Below are 20262 nucleotides of genomic sequence, written 5' to 3' on the forward strand. Positions count from 1 at the left end.
TTTTTTCATCCTATGCACAACTTAGGTTAAAAATGCTGTCTATATTTTTATTTTAATCATAAGCCAGGGCTTTGCTCTGCTTAGGTCTAGTCAATATTATTCCTTGCTACATGCGTGCTACGTGTGCATCACAATCAGGAGTTGAATAGCTTTGTCACTAACAAGATGGAACGAGCATTAATTGTACTGACTGTCCCAGAAGTGACAGTTCACTGACATAAAATCAACAAGACACCATTATAAAACCATCAGTCAAGGCTTGGCAACACTGTGCTTTACCGGAACCCCTGAAATGGAATTTGACCCATATCATTGCCCTTATCATTATATACCTAAATTAAGGGGGGGAACCATTTGTCTGTGATGCCAGATTACCACTACAACTGCACATTTCACATTATAAGCTTTTGAGACTGTATTAGTTAGGGTTCTCTAGGGAAACAGAATCAGTGAGAGGTGTCTCTGATTATCAAACTGTAAAAGTGACTCACGCAACTGTGGGTATGCACGAGTCCAAATTCTGTAGAGCCGTCAACGAAGTGTCAACTCCAAGGAAGATGTCCGATGAACTCCTCAGGAAATGAACCAGCAACTTCGACGAACTCCTCAGGAAATGAACTGGGATCTTTGACAAACGTGTTCGATGAACTCCTCAGGAAACGAACCGGCAACTTCGACGAACTCCTCAGGAAATGCTTCACTGGGCAGCCGAAGAAGAAGTGAAGGTCCTCTATCTGTCTTGCTTATAAGTCTTCAACTGATTAATTGGATTAAATCCAGCCAATTGCATTCTCTCATTGTGGAAGGCACGCCCTTTGGTGAATCATCAGTCACAGCTGCAGTCAATTGACTGATGATTTAATAAACCAGCCTCAAACGTCCTCACAGCAATTGTTAGGTCAGTGTTTGCTTGACCAGACAGCTGGGTCACCTGGCCAAGTTGACACATGAACCTAACCATCACAGTCCACCCCTTGTCAGCTTCGCAGTTATACACATCACCTAAAACCATACCTTCAAAATGAACATTACAGCTTATGCCATATGATAAGGGGATAAGACAGAGAAGAAAGCAAAGATATTTGCTTTACAGACAAATACAAACATAATTATAACAAAGCAAGGAAGAAATATTCATGTCATCATAGTCCTTGTTTCTATAACTGGTCACGTGGCCATAGTTCATATTTGTCACGACCTTCTTCCACTACCCATTCCATGTTCCCTTTACCCTCAATAAGCACTTCAGCTCGCCATGGTTCTTTGCCTGGTGGGGTGACCCAAACCTTCATTCCTGAAGTTTCTTGGCCATTGGTAGTCCTGCCTGGATTGGGTTGTTGCAGTTTTCCATTGACTTCAATCACAGGGCATGGTAGTACTAAGAGACACCCTAGGGGATCTCCTGTATTCCAGGAAAACTCTTCTTTATTTCCATTGTGTAGTTGCAGTGCTATTTCCCCTTGATAGTCAGGATCAATCACCCCAGCCAGTACAGTAATCCCTTTCCTTGCCTGTTGATTCAGAGGCATAAGAAGCCCAAAGTGGCCGGGTGGCAGTCTTAACTTCCAGTTCAATGGGATTATTGTTGTGTTTCCTGGTGGAAGCACTCCTGCTTTTGGAACCAAGACCTGTGGACCAGCAGAGCTTAAGCTTGCAGGGACAGGAAGCAAAAATTTCCCTAGTGGATCACTAGGAGTGATAGTGAGTGGTGCCACTCCTGTTTCCACCCCTTGATTCCTGGACCCATGAATCCTGGCTATGGGAGAAACAGCACCATAGAGTGGATGCTGATTCAGAGCATACACAGCCTCCTGGAGAACACTGCCCCAACACTGCAAGGTATTGCCACCTAGTTGACGCCATAATTGAGTTTTCAACAGGCCATTCCACCATTCTATCAACCCAGCTGCCTCTGGATGATAGGGAACATGGTAAGACCACATAATTCCATGAGCATGTGCCCATCTCCTCACTTCATTTGCTGTGAAGTGGGTTCCTTGGTCTGAAGCAATGCTGTGTGGAATACCATGATGGTGGATAAGGCATTCTGTAAGTCCACGGATCGTAGTTTTGGCAGAAGCATGTCGTGCAGGGAAGGCAAACCCATATCCAGAGTATGTGTCTATTCCAGTAAGAACAAATTGCTGCCCCTTCCATGATGGAAGTGATCCAATGTAATCAACCTGCCACCAGGTAGCAGGCTGATCACCTCGGGGAATGGTGCCATATCGGGGACTGAGTGTGGGTCTCTGCTGCTGGCAGATTGGACACTCAGCAGTGGCTGTGGCCAGGTCAGCCTTGGTGAGTGGAAGTCCATGTTGCTGAGCCCATGCATAACCTCCATCCTTACCACCATGACCACTTTGTTCATGAGCCCATTGGGCAATGACAGGATTTGCTGGGGAAAGAGGCTGATTGGTATCCACCAAACGGGTCATTTTATCCACTTCATTATTAAAACTTACTTCTGCTGAAGTCACCCTCTGGTGAGCATTCACATGGGACACAAATATCTTCATGTTGTTTGACCACTCAGAAAGGTCCATCCACATACCCCTTCCCCAGACTTCTTTGTCACCAATCTTCCAATCATGTTCCTTCCAAGTCCCTGACCATCCAGCCAAACCATTAGCAACTGCCCAGGAATCAGTATACAGACGCACCTCTGGCCAGTTCTCCTTCCAAGCAAAGTGAACAACCAGGTGCACTGCTCGAAATTCTGCCCACTGGGAGGATTTCTCCTCACCACTGTCTTTCAGGGACATCCCAGAAAGGGGCTGCAGTGCTGCAGCTGTCCACTTTCGGGTGGTGCCTGCATATCATGCAGAACCATCTGTAAACCAGGCCCGAGTCTTCTCTTCCTCAGTCAACTGACTGTAAGGAACTCCCCAAGATGCCATAGCTATGGGCTGGGAAAGAGAAAGTAAGGTGGAAGGAGTGGGGGCCATGGGCATTTGGGCCACTTCCTCATGTAACTTACTTGTACCTTCAGGACTTGCTCGAGCTCTATCTCGTACATACCATTTCCATTTCATGATGGAGTGCTGCTGTGCACGCCCAACTTTATGGCTTGGTGGGTCAGACAACACCCAGCTCATGATAGGTAACTCAGGTCTCATGGTAACTTGGTGGCCCATGGTTAAGCGTTCTGTCTCTACTAAGGCCCAGTAGCAGGCCAACAGCTGTTTCTCAAATGGAGAGTAGTTATCTGCAGAGGATGGTAAAGCTTTACTCCAAAATCCTAAGGGCCTGTGTTGTGATTCTCCTACAGGAGCCTGCCAAAGGCTCCAAACAGCATCTCTATTTGCCACTGACACTTCCAGCACCATTGGGTCAGCTGGATCATATGGTCCAAGCGGCAGAGCAGCTTGCACAGCAGCCTGGACCTGTCGCAGAGCCTCATCTTGTTCCGGTCCCCACTGAAAGCTAGAAGCTTTTCTAGTCACTTGGTAAATGGGCCGGAGTAGCACACCTAAATGAGGAATATGTTGTCTCCAAAACCCAAAGAGGCCAACTAAGCGCTGTGCCTCTTTTTTGGTTGTAGGAGGGGCCAGATGCAACAGCTTAGCCTTCACCTTAGAAGGAATATCTCAACAGGCCCCACACCACTGGACACCTAGAAATTTTACTGAGGTGGAAGGCCCCTATATTTTTGCTGGATTTATCTCCCATCCTCTGCCATGCAAATACCTTACCAACAAATCTAGAGTAGTTGCTACTTCTTGCTCACTAGGTCCAATCAACATGATATCATCAATATAATGAACAAGTGTGATGTCTTGTGGGAGGGAGAAATGATCAAGATCCCTGCGGACAATATTATGAAATAGGGCTGGAGAGTTGATATAACCCTGAGGTAGCACAGTGAATGTAAACTGCTGGCCTTGCCAGCTGAATGCAAACTCTTTCTGGTGGTCCCTACTGACAGCAATTGAGAAAAAAGCATTTGCCAGATCAATAGCTGCATACCAGGTACCAGGGGATGTGTTGATTTCCTCAAGCAATGATACCACATCTGGAACAGCAGCTGCAATTGGAGTCACCACCTGGTTAAGCTTACGATAATCCACAGTCATCCTCCAAGACCCATCTGTTTTCTGCACAGGCCAAATAGGAGAGTTGAATGGGGATGTGGTGGGAATCACCACCCCTGCACCCTTCAAGTCCTTAAGAGTGGCATTAATCTCTGCAATCCCTCCAGGAATCCAGTATTGCTTCTGGTTCACTATTTTGCTAGGCAGGGGCAGTTCTAGTGGCTTCCACTTGGCCTTTCCCACCATCATAGCCCTCACTCCAGGAGTCAGGGAACAAATGTGAGGATTCTGCCAGTTGCTGAGTATGTCTATTTCAATTATGCATTCCGGCACTGAGGAAATAACCACAGAATGGGTCCAGGGACCCACTGGACCCACTGTGAAGCAGACCTGAGCTAAAACGCCATCAATCACCTGACCTCCATAAGCCCCAACTCTGACTGGTGGACCAGAGTGACGTTTTGGGTCTCCGGGAATTAATGTCACTTCTGAACCAGTGTCTAATAATCCATGAAATATCTGATCATTTCCTTTCCCCCAATGCACAGTCACCCTGGTAAAAGGCCGTAGGTCCCCCTGGGGAAGGCTGGAAGGAAGATTAACAGTATAAATTTTTGGCAGTGTGACAGGGTCCTTCCCCAAGGGTACCTGGCCTTCCCTTCATTCAAGGGGCTCTGGATCTGTAAACTATCTCAAGTCTGAGAATTGATTAAGGGGCCGTGACTCTCTGTTTTTGTAATTCAAGGGAGACTTTTGTTCACGTGACCTAGAATTCTTCTGCCTATATAGTTCAAACAAGAATTTAGTCGATTGCCCATCTATTTTACTACTTGGTACTCCATGATCCACTAGCCAACGCCATAAGTCTCTGTGAATCATATTATTTTGATTGCTGCTTTGAGCCTGTTTTCCACTATGTTAGCCAAGCCCACCTTGTCTGTGGCGATTAACTGCAGCCACTTGGCGTCTACCGACTCGGGACCCGATTATCCCGATTGTGTTTAAGGATTCCAACTCAGTGACAGCAGTTCCTACAGTAATATCTGACCTACAGAGAAGGGCGACTACAGAGCTCTTCAGGGATGATGGAGCTAGTCTCACAAATTTATTCCTTACAGTCCTGGTAAAAGGTGTGTCCTCTGGACATTCCAGGGCTGTGTGAGCAGGTCTTCCATGATGAATCCACTCTAACAGTCCAATCTCTCTAAGCCTTTGAATCCCCTCCTCCACATTGTACCAGGGCAGTTCTGGCATTTCAACCTCTGGTAATGCCAGCCACCTTTTGATCCATGTTTCAGCCAGCCACCCAAACTGTTAACACCCTTTCTAACCCTTTGAGCTACAACATTAAATGCAGAATCTCTGCTTAGTGGGCCCATATCAGTAAACTCAGCCTGATCCAACCTTATATTCCTTCCACCATTATCCCACACTGTTAATATCCATTCCCACACATATTCCCCTGGTTTCTGTCTGTATAAGTTGGAGAACTCATACAGTTACTTTGGAGTATAGCGTACCTCTTCATGGGTCACATTTTGTATCTCACCCTTTAGGGCTTGTTGGGACTTGAGCCTAGTTATAGGTCTTGAAGCAAAAACTGGGGGTGGGGGTGGGTCATGAAAAGAGTTAGAATTATCTCTCAAGCCATTCACCTCAGGACATTCTGTTGCATTTTCATCTCTTAAAACAGGATTAATCTCTCCAGACAAAGGAGTGAGGGCTGCTTCCTTGGGGGAGGTGATTACAGGATTAGCAGGCACTGAAGGGTTAATCTCCTTAGGTGGGGGTTGGGTGGCAAGCTCCTTAGGGAAGATTGGAAGTAGGGAAGCTGTTTCCCCAGGACAGCCCTCTACAGGTAAATCTAACAATGACCCAGCAGAATCCAGGGTTCCAATGTCCTCACTGTCATTATTATCAATCCATATGTCCCCATCCCAAGTTTCCAGATCCCATTCTTTTCCAATCAATGCCTTTACTTTAACAGCAGACACCCTGAGAGATTGAGATTTTAGTTTACGTTGTAAATTTGCTACTCGCACAATGAGAGACTGCGCCTGGTTTTCAGAAACTTCCAGTCTGCAGGCACAGGAAATAAGATTTTCTTTCAGGGCACACATGGAAACCTTTACATCTGTCATACAGCGTTTAAGTTTTGAATTTGAAGCCTTTAGCTCATCCCTTTCTCTTACAACTTTATCCAAAGTATCTAAGAGCAGCCAGCCAACATCATTATACCTCTTAATACTGCAAAACTCTGTGAAGGTGTCGAAAACACTGTCACCCAGAGCCTTGCTTCGTACTAGAGTATGATTAGGAGAATCAAATGGTGCTATTTTGCGTATTTCCTTTGCCAACTCATGCCATGGACTGTCAGTGCCCTCTTGATTATTGGAAATAGAGTCATTAGTGCCTCTGAATCTAATCAGAGTAGAAAACAAATTGTAAAAGCCCATTTTAAGATTCTGTTTCTCAAGAACCACTCCCGGTACCAAGTTGTATTAGTTAGGGTTCTCTAGGGAAACAGAGGTGTCTCTGATTATCAGATTGTAAAAGTGACTCATGCAACTGTGGGTGTGCACAAGTCCAAATTCTGTAGAGCCGTCAATGAAGTGTCAACTCCAAGGAAGATGTCCGATGAACTCCTCAGGAAACGAACCAGCAACTTCAACGAACTCCTCAAGAAATGAACTGGAATCTTCGACAAACGTGTTCGATGAACTCCTCAGGAAACGAACCGGCAACTTTGATGAACTCCTCAGGAAATGCTTCACTGGGCAGCCGAAGAAGAAGTGAAGGTCCTCTATCTGTCTTACTTATAAGTCTTCTGTGGAGAGCCGCTTTCCGGGTTAGGGCCTAGTGGACACGCTGCAGCCTGCTCTAGAGTACACCCCTCCCATCGAGTGAGCCAAGATGGCGCTCACATCCTGCTTCCGCATATGACGCATGAGGCAGCGGTTGCTGCTAGCCTATTGTACACGCTTACGTAGTGCCAGCTTATTGGTTGTGACTATTGTATATAAGAGATTACCCGGGCTAGCCTCGGGGAGACAGCCCACAAGGAGCCGTGCCTGACGGCCGCACAGAGGTTGTTCTCCCACGGGGTATGAGGCCTCGTGTGGGAAATGTAACAGAGAAAGTTTCTTCCTGACTCCAGTAAAAGGCTTGCGCTCACAGCCATTGTGTGCCTCGAGTGTTAGTTTGTCTGTGTCTCTCTCTCTCTCCCTCTGTTCTCCTCGCCGGCCGAGGACAGGACGCGCGGGACAGATCGAGAGGGCGCCGGACAGTCTTCAACTGATTAATTGGATTAAATCCAGCCAATTGCATTCTCTCACTGTGGAAGGCACGCCCTTTGGTGAGTCATCAGTCACAGCTGCAGTCAATTGACTGAAGATTTAATAAACCAGCCTCAAACGTCCTCACAGCAATTATTAGGTCAGTGTTTGCTTGACCAGACAGCTGGGTCACCTGGCCAAGTTGACACATGAACCTAACCATCACAGAGACATAGAAAATAATTTATAACAAGGAAGAACATACCTGTGTATAATTTTACATTTTTGGCAAAATTATACAATACATGAAATGCACCATAAAAACAATAGGCTATTTATCACCACATTTATTTTCACAAATTTACCATGTAGAGTTCAATTACAGCAAAAACATTTACATGAATGTCTCAATTTGATTTAATCTAGCAAGCATTTACAGAGTGACTACCAGACATAGGACACAGAGGGACATTAGGACATTTGTTCAAGGAGCTCACAAGGACAATTTAAATGGTCAAATAATCTCCCTTGTGCATAAAACCTTAGAATGTCAGTGGTTCATTTTTTTACAGGGTTCCCAGCAAGAGTTTTTACTGGAAATCAATTAACTATATTTTTGCTTCAGGCATGGATTTGGGAAGAGAACCATGAAACTGATCTTCAAAAGAAAACAGACAGTATCTGCTGGAAACTACTGAGACACATTTCTACAGCACTAATATGATAAGGATATTGCTTGCTCACCTCCATCCACACCCCCAGTATTCTGAGAACATCAGGTTCCACTAAAGTAAAAGAAAAATAAGAATATGACAGATGTACAAGAGTTATAATAATACAGTACTGGGTCAAGCAGGTTATAATAATAATACCTACCAGCTACTGAGAGCCAACCAAGTCTCAGGCATGTTACAGACATTATCCTATTTAACCCTGGAAGGTGGGCATTTTTTCCTCGTTTTACAACTAAGGAAACCAAGACTCAAAGGGCTTAGGAAATTTGCCTGAGGTCACACAGCCAGATTATGGTAGAACTAGGATTCTAATCAGTAAGTCTAACTCCAAACACCATGCCTTTCTGTTCACCAGCTGCATCTATGGAGAGACGAAAGATAATGCAGATGCCTACCATTTAGCCAAAACAAACTTCTTTGACTTTAAATTTAATGCTATATAATGCATTTCAAGCACCTTCTCAGTTTTCACCTCTTCTATAGCCAGATCCTGTCCTTCAACTTGTTTGCTTTAATTCTGCTAGTGCTTGCTCTGTCTTCTCTTCTCTCGATGGTGAAAGCTTGAAGGAGGATCTGACAAATATTAACTGTTGACAGAGTCAGAATGAGTCTCAAATTGTGCTTTTTCACTTGGGCCTGGAGTGTATAAACCTAAAATCCAACACCTTCATTGATCAAATGCAAAGTAAAGTTTCAAGAGCTCAAATGCCAGTTCTTTGGCTTGGCTGCTACATTCAATCACCTTGTGCCAAATAATACAAACTGGAGTACAGAAACCTCAAAACTAAAAATCTGGTTTTGGAAGTCAACAAACATAATTTCTCATTCCAGGTTTGGATGGTGGTGGAATTATTTTAGTAAGGATGAGATGCATTGATGATCAGCAAAAACCATCTCAAGTTATCACAATGAGAACAGGCCATTAGAAATATCAGGCATGAGAAAAAAACAAATATTTTGTCATCAGCCAAAAAGCAATGAGAATGTGATTCTAAGATTAGGGACCTAAGAATTCAACAAGCACACTTTCAAGAGAAAAGTTTTGCTAGTATCTTTTGTCAAACAATTGGAAGTTAGTTAGTTTTCTTGCTTATTGTGTGTTACATAGAGCCATCCCTACAAAAATTGAAATGTCTGTTCTTTGTCTCTTTACTTTCAAGTCAATAGGCATTTCATCTTTAAGAAATGCCTACATTACAATGTTTTTTTAAAAAATATATTTTTAAGTAAGATTTCATCTCTGAAAGTAAAACACAAATTAGATCAAATTATGTTATTTTCATGTGTTAATACAAAGGAATTCCCAAAGTAAGTACACAAGTCAATACAGTGCATTAGTCTGCATTTTATACATTATTTACTGGTTTGCACTAATGCATAATCTACATGGTGCTGTCCAATACAGTAGCCACTAGGCACATGTGGCTATTTAACTTTAAATTAATTAAAACTAAATTAAATTAAAATTTCATTTCCTCAGTCCCACTGGCTACATTAAAAGTGCTCAGCAACCACATGTGGCTAGTAACTACTGTGTTGGATAGTGTGGCAACCCGTGGCCTGAGCAAAACAGGCCTGCAGATCTTTGGTGCACAGCAGTCTGCATGACCTAGGCAGCTAAATGTTTAACTTATTGTCTTTTTAAGCCAGTAAAGAGAAAAAGGGTAAATTGACCTTAAAATGTAACTTTATGCAAGCAGGCAGGAAGTGAGAGGCTCTTAGTCTCACAAAAAGAGCAAAATGTAATTGTTTAAGTGCTTTTCTAGTCCTTCCTGTACCACCCCCCAGGTCAAAGTAACCTGTTCCTGCATCTATGTTCCCCCCACCCTTAGGAAGGCCTTTGTCTTAAACCCTTATAAAAGGCTTTCTGCCTTTTTCGCATCACTCGGTCGTCTTCCCTGTGAACGTGACGCCTGCCGAGCCTGAGAGAGCCGCCATGATCTCTCCATGACTTCTCACCCTGTAAGTAAGCCATGAATAAAAGTTCATGTATCAGAAAATGCTCGTTATCTTCTTTGGCCTCTGGACTAGCATGGCCCTCTTGGGCTGCGACAATTGGTGAGCCAGCCTGGAGAATTAAATAGCTGCCAGCCGGAGACTACGGAGATCCTGGGCACTGATGACATGAACTTGGGGAGGGGAAAGGAGAAGGCCCCGGGCGGGATACTGGGAAGGCCTGCGACGTCTATGTGGGAAGGGCTGCCCACCCTCCCAGTGGAATGGATGTCTATGTGGGGAGGGGTGGCTACCCTCCTAGATGAGTGGAATCTGCTGAGGGAGTATGGAAATGTTTATAACTCTTTGGCTGGACAAATAGCCATCCTGTATCAGGCCACAGGACCACTGGGGATTCAGAGAGAAAAAAAGGGTCATCAGATTGTGGCTGCAGTGGGCTGGCCATTGTTAGAGGCTGTATGCACCACTACTGAGGAAGCTTTAGCAGCAAAAGTCGATGTAAGCCACCTGGGAGGTGAATTAAAGCTAGAAAAAGATGTGAGGCTAGCACAAGTGGAATTGAAAGATGCTCTGGATAAATGTTTAGAAATACTGGCATACCAGCACACTAGAGTAAGAGGGCATAAGCTGCCCAAAGGGCAAGTTAGGCTTATCCTGGCTTCCCCTGACTGGAACCATAAAGTGTGGGACCCTGTTCATTCCTCATCAAAAGATGATAAGTCCCTGTCTGACTGGGAAATTGATACTAAGGAAAGTAGGTGTACTCGACCTCTGTTCCAACAAAGGGTTAAAGCAGAGGAAGTTCAGCACCCTGATCCCCCATGGAGGGAGGAAGATGGGGCAGTGGCAGCAGCTTCTGATCAGAGGGTGCTCATTTCATCCTGGGAGTTTTCCCCAGTGGAATTAAGAGATATTAGTAACCAATACTGACAAAAACCTAGGGAGCCATTAGCAAACTGGTTGCTCCTGTTTCATTTTGTGTTAAACCTTGCTAATATGTTATTTAGACTATTTTTAGATTTTTTTTCCAGTCAACTTGTGTTAGGCTTCACATGGGGAAAACAACAATGGACATTTGCTGTGCGTCCACAAGGAAACCTTCAAATGTGGAAACCTCCAGAAGAGCCTGACTACTCTATCAAGTTCTTGGGTTTTGTCTGGTTGGGTAAAACTAAGGCTAGTCCTTCAGCTGTTGTTAAAATGCAAAGTTATCCCACATTGCCTACTTCTGAACAGTTGATGGCTTTTCTTGGTTTGTTAAGTTATTGAGAAGTGTTTATACTCTATTTAGTATGAATTTTAAAACCTTTGTATACCCTAATTAGAAAAGGAAAAATGCGGGAATGGGATTTTCCACAGCAGGCTGTGTTTAAAAAAGACTAAGTGAACTATTACACAAGCACAAGCTTTAAGGGGGGTGGACCCTGATATACCCTATGATTTGGATGTGGCCAGTGCCAATATTGGCTTTGGGTGGGGTTTGTGGCAAAGGCAACAAGCTAAATGTGTACCTGTTAGATTCTGGTCTCAATTATGGAAGGGTATAGGACTCGATATAGCCCTTTAAAAGAGCAATTATGCACAGTTTGTAATCCTCTGTTGCAAGTGTTGAAGGTCTAACTCAGATGCCCAGTAACCTTACAAAAGACCATACCCATACAGGTATGCAGATATGGGACACTATAAATAAGCCCCATTTGGGGAGTGCTCAGGTGAGCACACTGACAAAATGGAAAGTCCACCTCCTACAATGTGGCATCTTTTGACAACGGCTCTTTAAAAACAGAGATGCATGAAATTTTAGGACTGGCTCCTATGTGAAAGAGCAGCATGCCCTGTTTCCTGTGATATTCCCAAGGTGGCTCCTCCCATGCCCACTGTTGATGGACAAGGAAATACACCTGACTCTGCATGGATTGGCATATGGGTAATCTGCTACCTGGACAGCCATTACTGTCCAGCCCAGTACTGACACCATCTGGTGGGAAAATATCTGGACTGCCTGCCACAAATATAAGGTAACCATTTTTCATGTCTCTGCCCATAACACCAGTTCATTACCAGGTAACACAGAAGCAGATGCCCTAGCGAAATTCCACAGTCTAACACCAACGATGCATGAAGTGACTGAATGGCTGTGCCGGAAGACTGGGCACCAAGGACACCAGATTCCTGTCACCTAGTGGCAAGTAAACTATATTGGCCCCTTTCCTCTGTCCAAAGAAACAAAAAAAAATATGCTTTCACTGCCATGGATACAGGTGAACACTTAAAGGATGACAGAAACAATGGACTCGAGGACTGTATCAGCATTAACTCCAGACAAAGGGTCCGGCTGCCTTCAAGCCACAAAGCGGCAATGATAATAACTTTTTCTTGCCTATGCCACAAACACTAGAAATCGGGAAAAATAAATTCAGTTGGCTCTGGTTCTGGTCCATGCAGCCATGCTGGTTGAGAATCCTAAGCCCATGGATAGTAGAATTACATAGGAAACTAACTGTAGTTCTGACACTGAAGGGCTCCCTGCAGGGGGAGAAAACATGGTATTTAAAACCCCCTCACCTGGAACCCTTTTATCTACTATGAAGACTCAGTTTATATATATTGTTAAACTATTCAGCTGTCCAATTTAATGCTTACATGTGTTGTTAATTCTTGTTAAAAAAAAAAGTTACTATTTCAATAATGCATTGACTAAAATGTTTTAGTATTTAGTCTTCTAACGAGTGTAATGTTATTGGTAATAATATGTTGTGAAATGCTTAAGAACAATTTCCAGAATTATTCTGATGACTTGAATGTAGAGGGTATGAGGGATGTCTTTTTCTTTTTTATTGTAGGAAAAGGAAGTCGTTTTTTCCTAAATGACTGGTTGTGTCAGAATAAAAAATAGGGGATATGGAACAACACCTGAATGAATATAGAAAGTTTCGGAAAGTTGGTGGAAAGGGAAATTTATTTCTGTGATCAAAGTTGGAAAAACAGTAAAAACTAAATATAAAATAAAGCAAAATGCCTGGTAGTGTTATCTTCTAGCTATTTTATCCCAGGCAGTACTTGTGCTAAATGGTGAAACTCATTAACCTGGCCATAGTACCACTTGTTAATAGGTTTATTATCTCTCTGTACCAATGTATTATTACTATGTTGTTTATTGTATTGTTGTTGTAAATTATAGATGTAAAGTCTGTCCTATGGTCAATGCAAACTGTTGTGCAGGGGTGGATTGTGGCAACCCATGGCCTGAGCAAAACAGGTCTGCAAGATCTTTGGTGCATAGCAGTCTGCATGACCTAGGCAGCTAAATGTTTAACCTATTGTCTTTCTAAGCCACTAAAGAGAAAAAGGGTAAATTGACCTTAAAATGTAACTTTATGCAAGCAGGCAGGAAGTGAGAGGCTCTTAGTCTCACAAAAAGAGCTTTTCTAATCCCTCCTGTACCACCCCCCAGGTCAAAGTAACCTGTTCCTGCATCTATGTTCCCCCACCCTTAGGAAGGCCTTTGTCTTAAAACCTTATAAAAGGCTTTCTGCCCTTTTCGCATCACTCAGTCGTCTTCCCTGTGAACATGATGCCTGCCTGGCCTGAGAGAGCCGCCATAATCTCTCCACAACTTCTCACCCTGTAAGTAAGCCCTGAATAAAAGTTCATGTATCAGAAAATGCTTGTTGTCTTCTTTGGCCTTTGGAGTGGCATGGCCCTCTTGGGCTGCAACAGATAGCACAGATATAGAACATTTCCGTCAGCACAGAAAGTTCTATTGAACAGACCTGGTCTAGAAGGATGAGCTGTAGAGGAGACTACAGAACCCATTGCTTCTATTTAAAGAAATTCTTGGCTACTCATCCAAAACTGACTTCAAAACATCCATATAAGAGCAGCTCTACTCCATAGTCTCATAAATATTACTTTCTTGAGAAACCTAACAACTGGTATATTATTATATCCAGTAGCAGATCAGCATCTAATTTGAGATTCTATTGTCTTGACATTGCTCTTGGCAAGTGTTTTTTGTGCAATTCCATTTGTCTGAATAAGAATAAAGTTGGGAGGAGAAAATGGAAAACATGAAATTTCATGTTCAGCAATGACCTAACCTTACACTGTGTTCCTTTCAAGATTGTTCCTAAGTGACTACGAAACACATTTTACATCAGCAGTAATTCTGTGCTTTTCAAACAACCATAACAGGCTCTCAAGGTAATAAAAGTACTGATCCTGGATAGAGGAAAGCTATGAATTTCCCCAGGCTCCATATTTTCTCATTGAGTTAGAAACACTGTATTCAAATAAGTTGAAATAGGAATGCTCAAAACAGTCCACCTAGAAGGCAATCAATATTCTATAGTGTGCCTATAGCCCTCAAAACAGGTTTAGAAGCTTTTTTAATTATATTATAGAGTTTTAAAATCCTCATAAATATAACTCAGACATCTATATTTATTTCTTGCTGGAATTCAAGTCTCCATACCCATTTGAGAATTATTTTAATAATTTCTCTCCAGACCTGTATTTTGACATTAACGACTTTTAAAAGATATTTTCTTTTAAGCAGGACATTCTACACAGTGCTTATAATATCTTACAAGAATGACAAAGAATAAAAATAGAGCTGAGTCCTGCTTTTAACGCAACCTAAATTCATTTTGTGCCAGATTGTCCCCACTAAGAAAAAGCAATGGGCAGTGTGAGTCCAGAGAGATATCATGACAAATATCCTTGAAGAGAGCTGAAAGAAATGTTTGCTCCACATTAACATGTAAACTGGATCTATCCTCCAATTATTTTTAACTTTTCTATTTATAACAACCATATGCAACGTTATGATGCTTAGAGCATAAATGTAAAGGACAACAATAAAGCTCATTACCAAGCCTAAAAATACAATAGAAACTCTGAACTAAACAAAAATTAAAGGAAAATCATTTTTAAAAATTCACAGCAGCCCATGTGCATTGCATGGTTCCTTGAGAAACACGGGCCCTTAGAGAGACTTATAGTCAAAGAAGATTTGGTGGTTTCTCATTAAGCCCCTGGCAGTGAGTATTTCAGAAAATTAAGTAGTTTATGGAGCACATACTCTTGAGACATTCCCTTGCTTGATTAGATGAGGCAACAATACAATGTGGATGTGAATTCTAAACAGATGGGGAAAATAACCATAGAAAAGGAGCTGCTGGCTTTGACCCGATTGTAAAAGTGTTCTCCTAATGGGCAAGCAGAATATACCTCATTGAAAAGGCAGTTAGAGGGAGTCTGGCCACTAAAAACAAAAAGCTCAAGTTAAATGTCCTACCTTTGGGAAGGAGGGAGAAGATAATGATTAGAGGGAGGAACAAGAGGGGCTTCTGGATTACTAGTAAGGTTCTATTTCTTGACCCAGGTGACGGCTACACAAATCTGTACACTTTGAATAATTCATCAAACTGTACACTTATAATTTGTACACTTTTATGTATGTTGCACTTAAATTAAAGAAATTGTTTAAAGAAGTTAAATGCCCCCCTCCTCAACAGCAAGTCATACAGAATAATCTCAGAATCTTTGTAGGTTTCTATGAAAGAAGCAACAAAAAGGAATTTGTTTAATGTAACACTAGGGCATCAGTGAGTCAGACACATGTTGTGGTGGTGACATTTCATCTTATGAGGCCCCTTTGTGAACATTCTGGTGTGGCATGAATCCAAGTTCATTGCTGCATATTCAATAAGATGTTTTCTTTGACTGTTTGGTACTAACCAATGCAATTGTCAGCCTGCAGATATATGCAGAGGACCCGATAGATACAGAGCACTGTATGCACTAGCCATCCTGGTGAGAGAACAATCCTGCTCACGGTGAAATAAGTGATTTATGAGCAAGTGTAAAATAATACAATACACACTAAGATTAAAGTGCTAGAAAGCGTGTGACTGACCATCCAGATGACTTGAATCAAAGAGGATCTCCAAGAACAGATAACTAGTGTGACCTTGGCTGCACAGTGGCATCACCAGAGGAGTTTTTTAAAATACTGGTGCTTGAGTCCCATCCCCCCAGAGATTCTGATTTGATTACTCCAGGGAGGAGTCTGTTAAATCCTCCACATGGTTCTAATGTATAACCAAGGAGGAGAACAACTGCTTAGGTTTGTACTTAGGTTGATGGCCTATTGCAAACTCATTTCAGGTAAGAATAATGCAAGAAGCAAAACAGATAAGAATGAGTAGAAAGGTCCTGTACTTAGGGAGAGACAAAATGCTTAATCAGAGGCAAAGGGTCATATTGAGAGATCAGGCTAGATTAGGGGTTCCCAAAGTCTCAGGCATTTCCACCCCAGGGTAACAGAAAAGAATAATTTTTGTTTGTTTTGGAATCTCCTTTTGGACACAGGAAGGCTAGCCTCATTCACCCTGATTGTTTCTATCTATTTCTATGATTGACTCACTTCTGTGATTTGGAGTGGAGGGAGGGAGAGTCATAATATTTTTATTCCAGAATAGCCATTATACTCTCTTCCATACCTTGGATGATGGAGATACTAAGAGTTTTATGTTGTCAGTAAAGTACTTTGAAACACGCTAAGCGTACTTATGATAATACTGTAGTACCAATAATTGAGGGTATTCTATGTTGCAGATACAGTATTTGTATTCACTAACATAATCCTCAAAGCAACCCTATGAGAGTGGTATTTTTAATAATCCCCAAGTGCAGAAAACCAAACCATGGTGAAGTAGAACTTGGCAAGGTTACCTGTCACTTAAAGGTAACTTACAGGAGCTGGATTCAAACCCAGACAGTCTGGTTCAGTAGACTCACACTTAATCCCTATACTCAGAGTAAATTGGGAGAGGACAGAATGGGTAGAAAGTATAGATGTAAAGGTGGAAGACTTAAATACCAGGTCAAGGAATTGTAATTTGCTGATGATAATAGATGCAAATGGGATGAAATAACTGGAAAAGCATTCAACACCAATGACTTCCATAAAATGCTCTCTAACTTTAGCTTTCAGGTCTTTGTTTTCTTTCTGATCCCTCTTACCATGAAAATGAAATGATTCATTTTCAGACAACTTTAATTTCCTCCTCCTCCTCTTTCTCCTCCTCCTCCTTCATTTATCCTGGTGTTTTTCAGGGTTCTAAATGAGTTCCTCTTCTGCCAATCTGGTTTCTCTATAGCTATGATTCTGAACAGGACTGGGTAGGGTGTGCAGAGGGGAATGTTTAAGTGTACACACCCAATGTGAGAATCACTGATAAATATGCTGATGACTTGCAAACCTTCTTGTGCAGCCTACCTATTTTCTAACCATCTACTGGATAATTCAAACCTCACACATATAAAATCTAACTCAGTATTCTCTGGTCCCTCTTCTGATATTCCCTGTTAATGCTTAAAGGCATCAGTCATCAGCTTTCACCAACTAGGAGACTCTCATCCAACTTCCTAAATCTAATCCATCACCAAATCCAACACATTGTTCTTCACATCCAGCCCTCCTACTCTTTCCTACTGCCACTGTCCTAAGTTCTCATCCTCCCTTCACTGAGTAACTGTGACAATCTTCCAACTAGCCCCCTTTCAAGATTCCTTATGCTAATTCAGCCTCTGCACTGCCACCTATTTCCCTAAATAGAATTTGCACATTTTCCCATTTGTAAACACCTTTCATGGCCCCGTTTGCCTAAAGGATAAGTGGAAAAGCTTTGTGTAGCATAAAAGAACCACCAGCACCTGCCCCAACCAACCTCTATAAATTCATTTCTCATCATTCCCTGTCCCCCCCATCCCTGTAATTCAATTACACTAAACTTCTCATCCTTCTATGAGCTAAATGTAAGTTTTCATGCTTCCATGACATTGCAAGTGCTATGTTCTCTGCCTAGAATGTTCTTGTTAGCTCAGAACACTCCTACTCACCCCAGTACTCAGCAACTGTTTACTTCCTTAGTAAAATCATCCCTGGATCCCTCTTCTGGATCTCACAATGCTGGTTCCTCCATGACCAGGACCCATCTTTTTCCATTGTTGTCTTCTCATGCCCAAGCTCAGGACCCAGTACCTGGTAGATAATACACTCAGTGTTTGATAAATGAAGGACATAGGATGTCCTCCACTATCTCTAAAATGACCCATTCTCAACTATTAATTCAAATAGTATTATCAAATTATGAACTTACCTCACCTTGAAACCTCATGAGAAATAAACAAGCACTGGAAAAGCATGAGTTTTAACAACCTTTCATGCCTCAGTATGATTATGCACAGAGGAAGAAACAGAAAATTAATATTAATTGATCAAGAATTCAGCTGTATGAATCTAGGAAACAAATTTTTTGCCACTCCTACTATTAACTAAAGAGGTAGATATTCCTGTATACCAGAGATATTGTTGCCATTAAGTTCATTTAAAAATATTTCATAGTACAGTGTTGAATGCATGACGGACTCTCAGTAAGAATCTGCTTGTTTTTGCTAAAGTTACAATGGATAAGAGAAATTTAAATCTTCCATTCCCAGAATATTATAATAATCTCCTAACATGGGGAAAGCCAAACACGATATTGATTTTTTAAATACTAATATTAAAATGTTACATTTACAACTAAATACAATACTTGGTCATTTGTGTCAATTACATTTCTTTTCAAAATTTAATTTTGCCCAATATGCAAAAATCCCAATTTTAATTCTTTGTTAGAAGCATAGACAATAGTTGATTTTCTTAAAGAAATTCCTAAGAAGTGTGTGAATACTGAAATGTAAAGTAAATAAAATCTCCTTTAGTAGCTCTCAAATGCATCCTATGTGTGCCAGCTGCCTGATTTTTTTAATTCAGTTTTATTGAGATATATTCACATACCATACAATCATCCATGATGTACAATCAGCTGTTCACAGTACCATCTTATAGTTGTGCATTCATCACCCCAATCTATTTTTTAACATTTTCCTTACATCAGAAAGAATCAGAATCGGAATAAAAAATAAAAATAAAAAAAGAACACCTAAATCACCCCCTCATCCCACCCTATTTTTCATTTAGTTTTTGTCCCCATTTTTCTACTCATCCATCCACACACTGGATAAAGGGAGTGTGATCCACAGGGTTTCCACAATCACACTGTCACCCCTTGTAAGCCACATTGTTATACAATCATCTTCAAGAGTCAAGGCTACTGGGTTGGAGTTTGGTAGTTTCAGGTATTTACTTCTAGCTATTCCAATATATTAAAACCTAAAAAGTATTATCTATATAATGCATAAGAATGTCCACTAGAGTGACCTCTCGACTCCATTTGAAATCTCTCAGCCACTGAAGCTTTATTTCGTTTCATTTCACATCCCCTTTTTGGTCAAGAAGATGTTCTCAATCCCACGATGCCAGGTCCAGATTCATCCCCGGGAGTCATATCCTGCGTTGCCAGGGAGATTTACACCCCTGGGAGTCAAGTCCCACACAGGGAGGAGGAGCTGCCTGATTTTTAATCACTGCTACATTATAGGATCATGAGTAAAGTCAAAAAGAATGGATGATGTGGTATAAGTCATCACTACTAGGTAGTCTGCCTAATCTAGGAAGTGGCAATTATCTCTGTCATTCTGAAAAATAAAGGAAAAGTCATTAAAAGAGCCATAAGGCATCAACTCTTCCCTAAAATTTATAGTCTACTACCATTTAGTATGTCTCTATGTCACTAATTAGCTTTACAAGTATTCATTAAATACTGACAATAAAATGTATGCCAAAAGTGGACCTCAATTAAGGACTCATTCGTCAATGTCAATAAAATATCAGTATTCTATTTTAAAGTGCTTTTACTTATGTTGTTTGCATTCCTAGCTTCTTTTTGCCTTCATTTTCCCCCAAAACTTTTTTCTTAAAATATTTTGCACATATTCCACTTGCTTCTTTCTTGAGAAATTATCAACCACTTAAGAGTGCTACAGGGTGACAAGAGACCCAGATATAATATCGCACCTCCAAAAAGGTATTTATTCTCCAGGTGATTTTTTAAAAGCTAATGAAGAAACATGAACCCACATTCATAAATCTGAGACAGGAGAAAGAGAATGAAAAAGACAAAGAAAAAAGACAAAAGGAAAACAATAATTTTCCCAGAAGTTTTAACTCATGAAGTACCTCATGTACATTCATGCTTTGGCAATCGAAGAGACATATTTAAAATTCATAAGGTCTTTATCCCTTATTTATTTTCACAGACTAATTTCCAAAGTAAATAATTCTTAATTAACTATATTTTTTTATTTTTT

The 20262-nt window shown here is 41.5% G+C and overlaps 1 protein-coding gene across 2 annotated transcripts in view; it reads right to left on the reverse strand.

The window, feature by feature from the left end:
* The window catches only part of SLC25A21 (solute carrier family 25 member 21), a 489133-nt gene that overhangs the window by 444546 nt on the left and 24325 nt on the right, over nt 1-20262 (reverse strand). Inside the window, exon 2 of one of the 2 annotated variants that reach the window (XM_037834865.1) lies at nt 17908-18049. The exons of the other annotated variant lie outside the window; for it this stretch is intronic. The gene's annotated coding sequence lies outside the window, so the exon portion shown is untranslated. The remainder of the gene's footprint in view (nt 1-17907; nt 18050-20262) is intronic. 2 annotated transcript variants of the gene reach the window in all.

This window comes from Choloepus didactylus, chromosome 4, assembly GCF_015220235.1.
Source record: "Choloepus didactylus isolate mChoDid1 chromosome 4, mChoDid1.pri, whole genome shotgun sequence".
NCBI classification, from domain to species: Eukaryota; Metazoa; Chordata; class Mammalia; order Pilosa; family Megalonychidae; genus Choloepus; species Choloepus didactylus.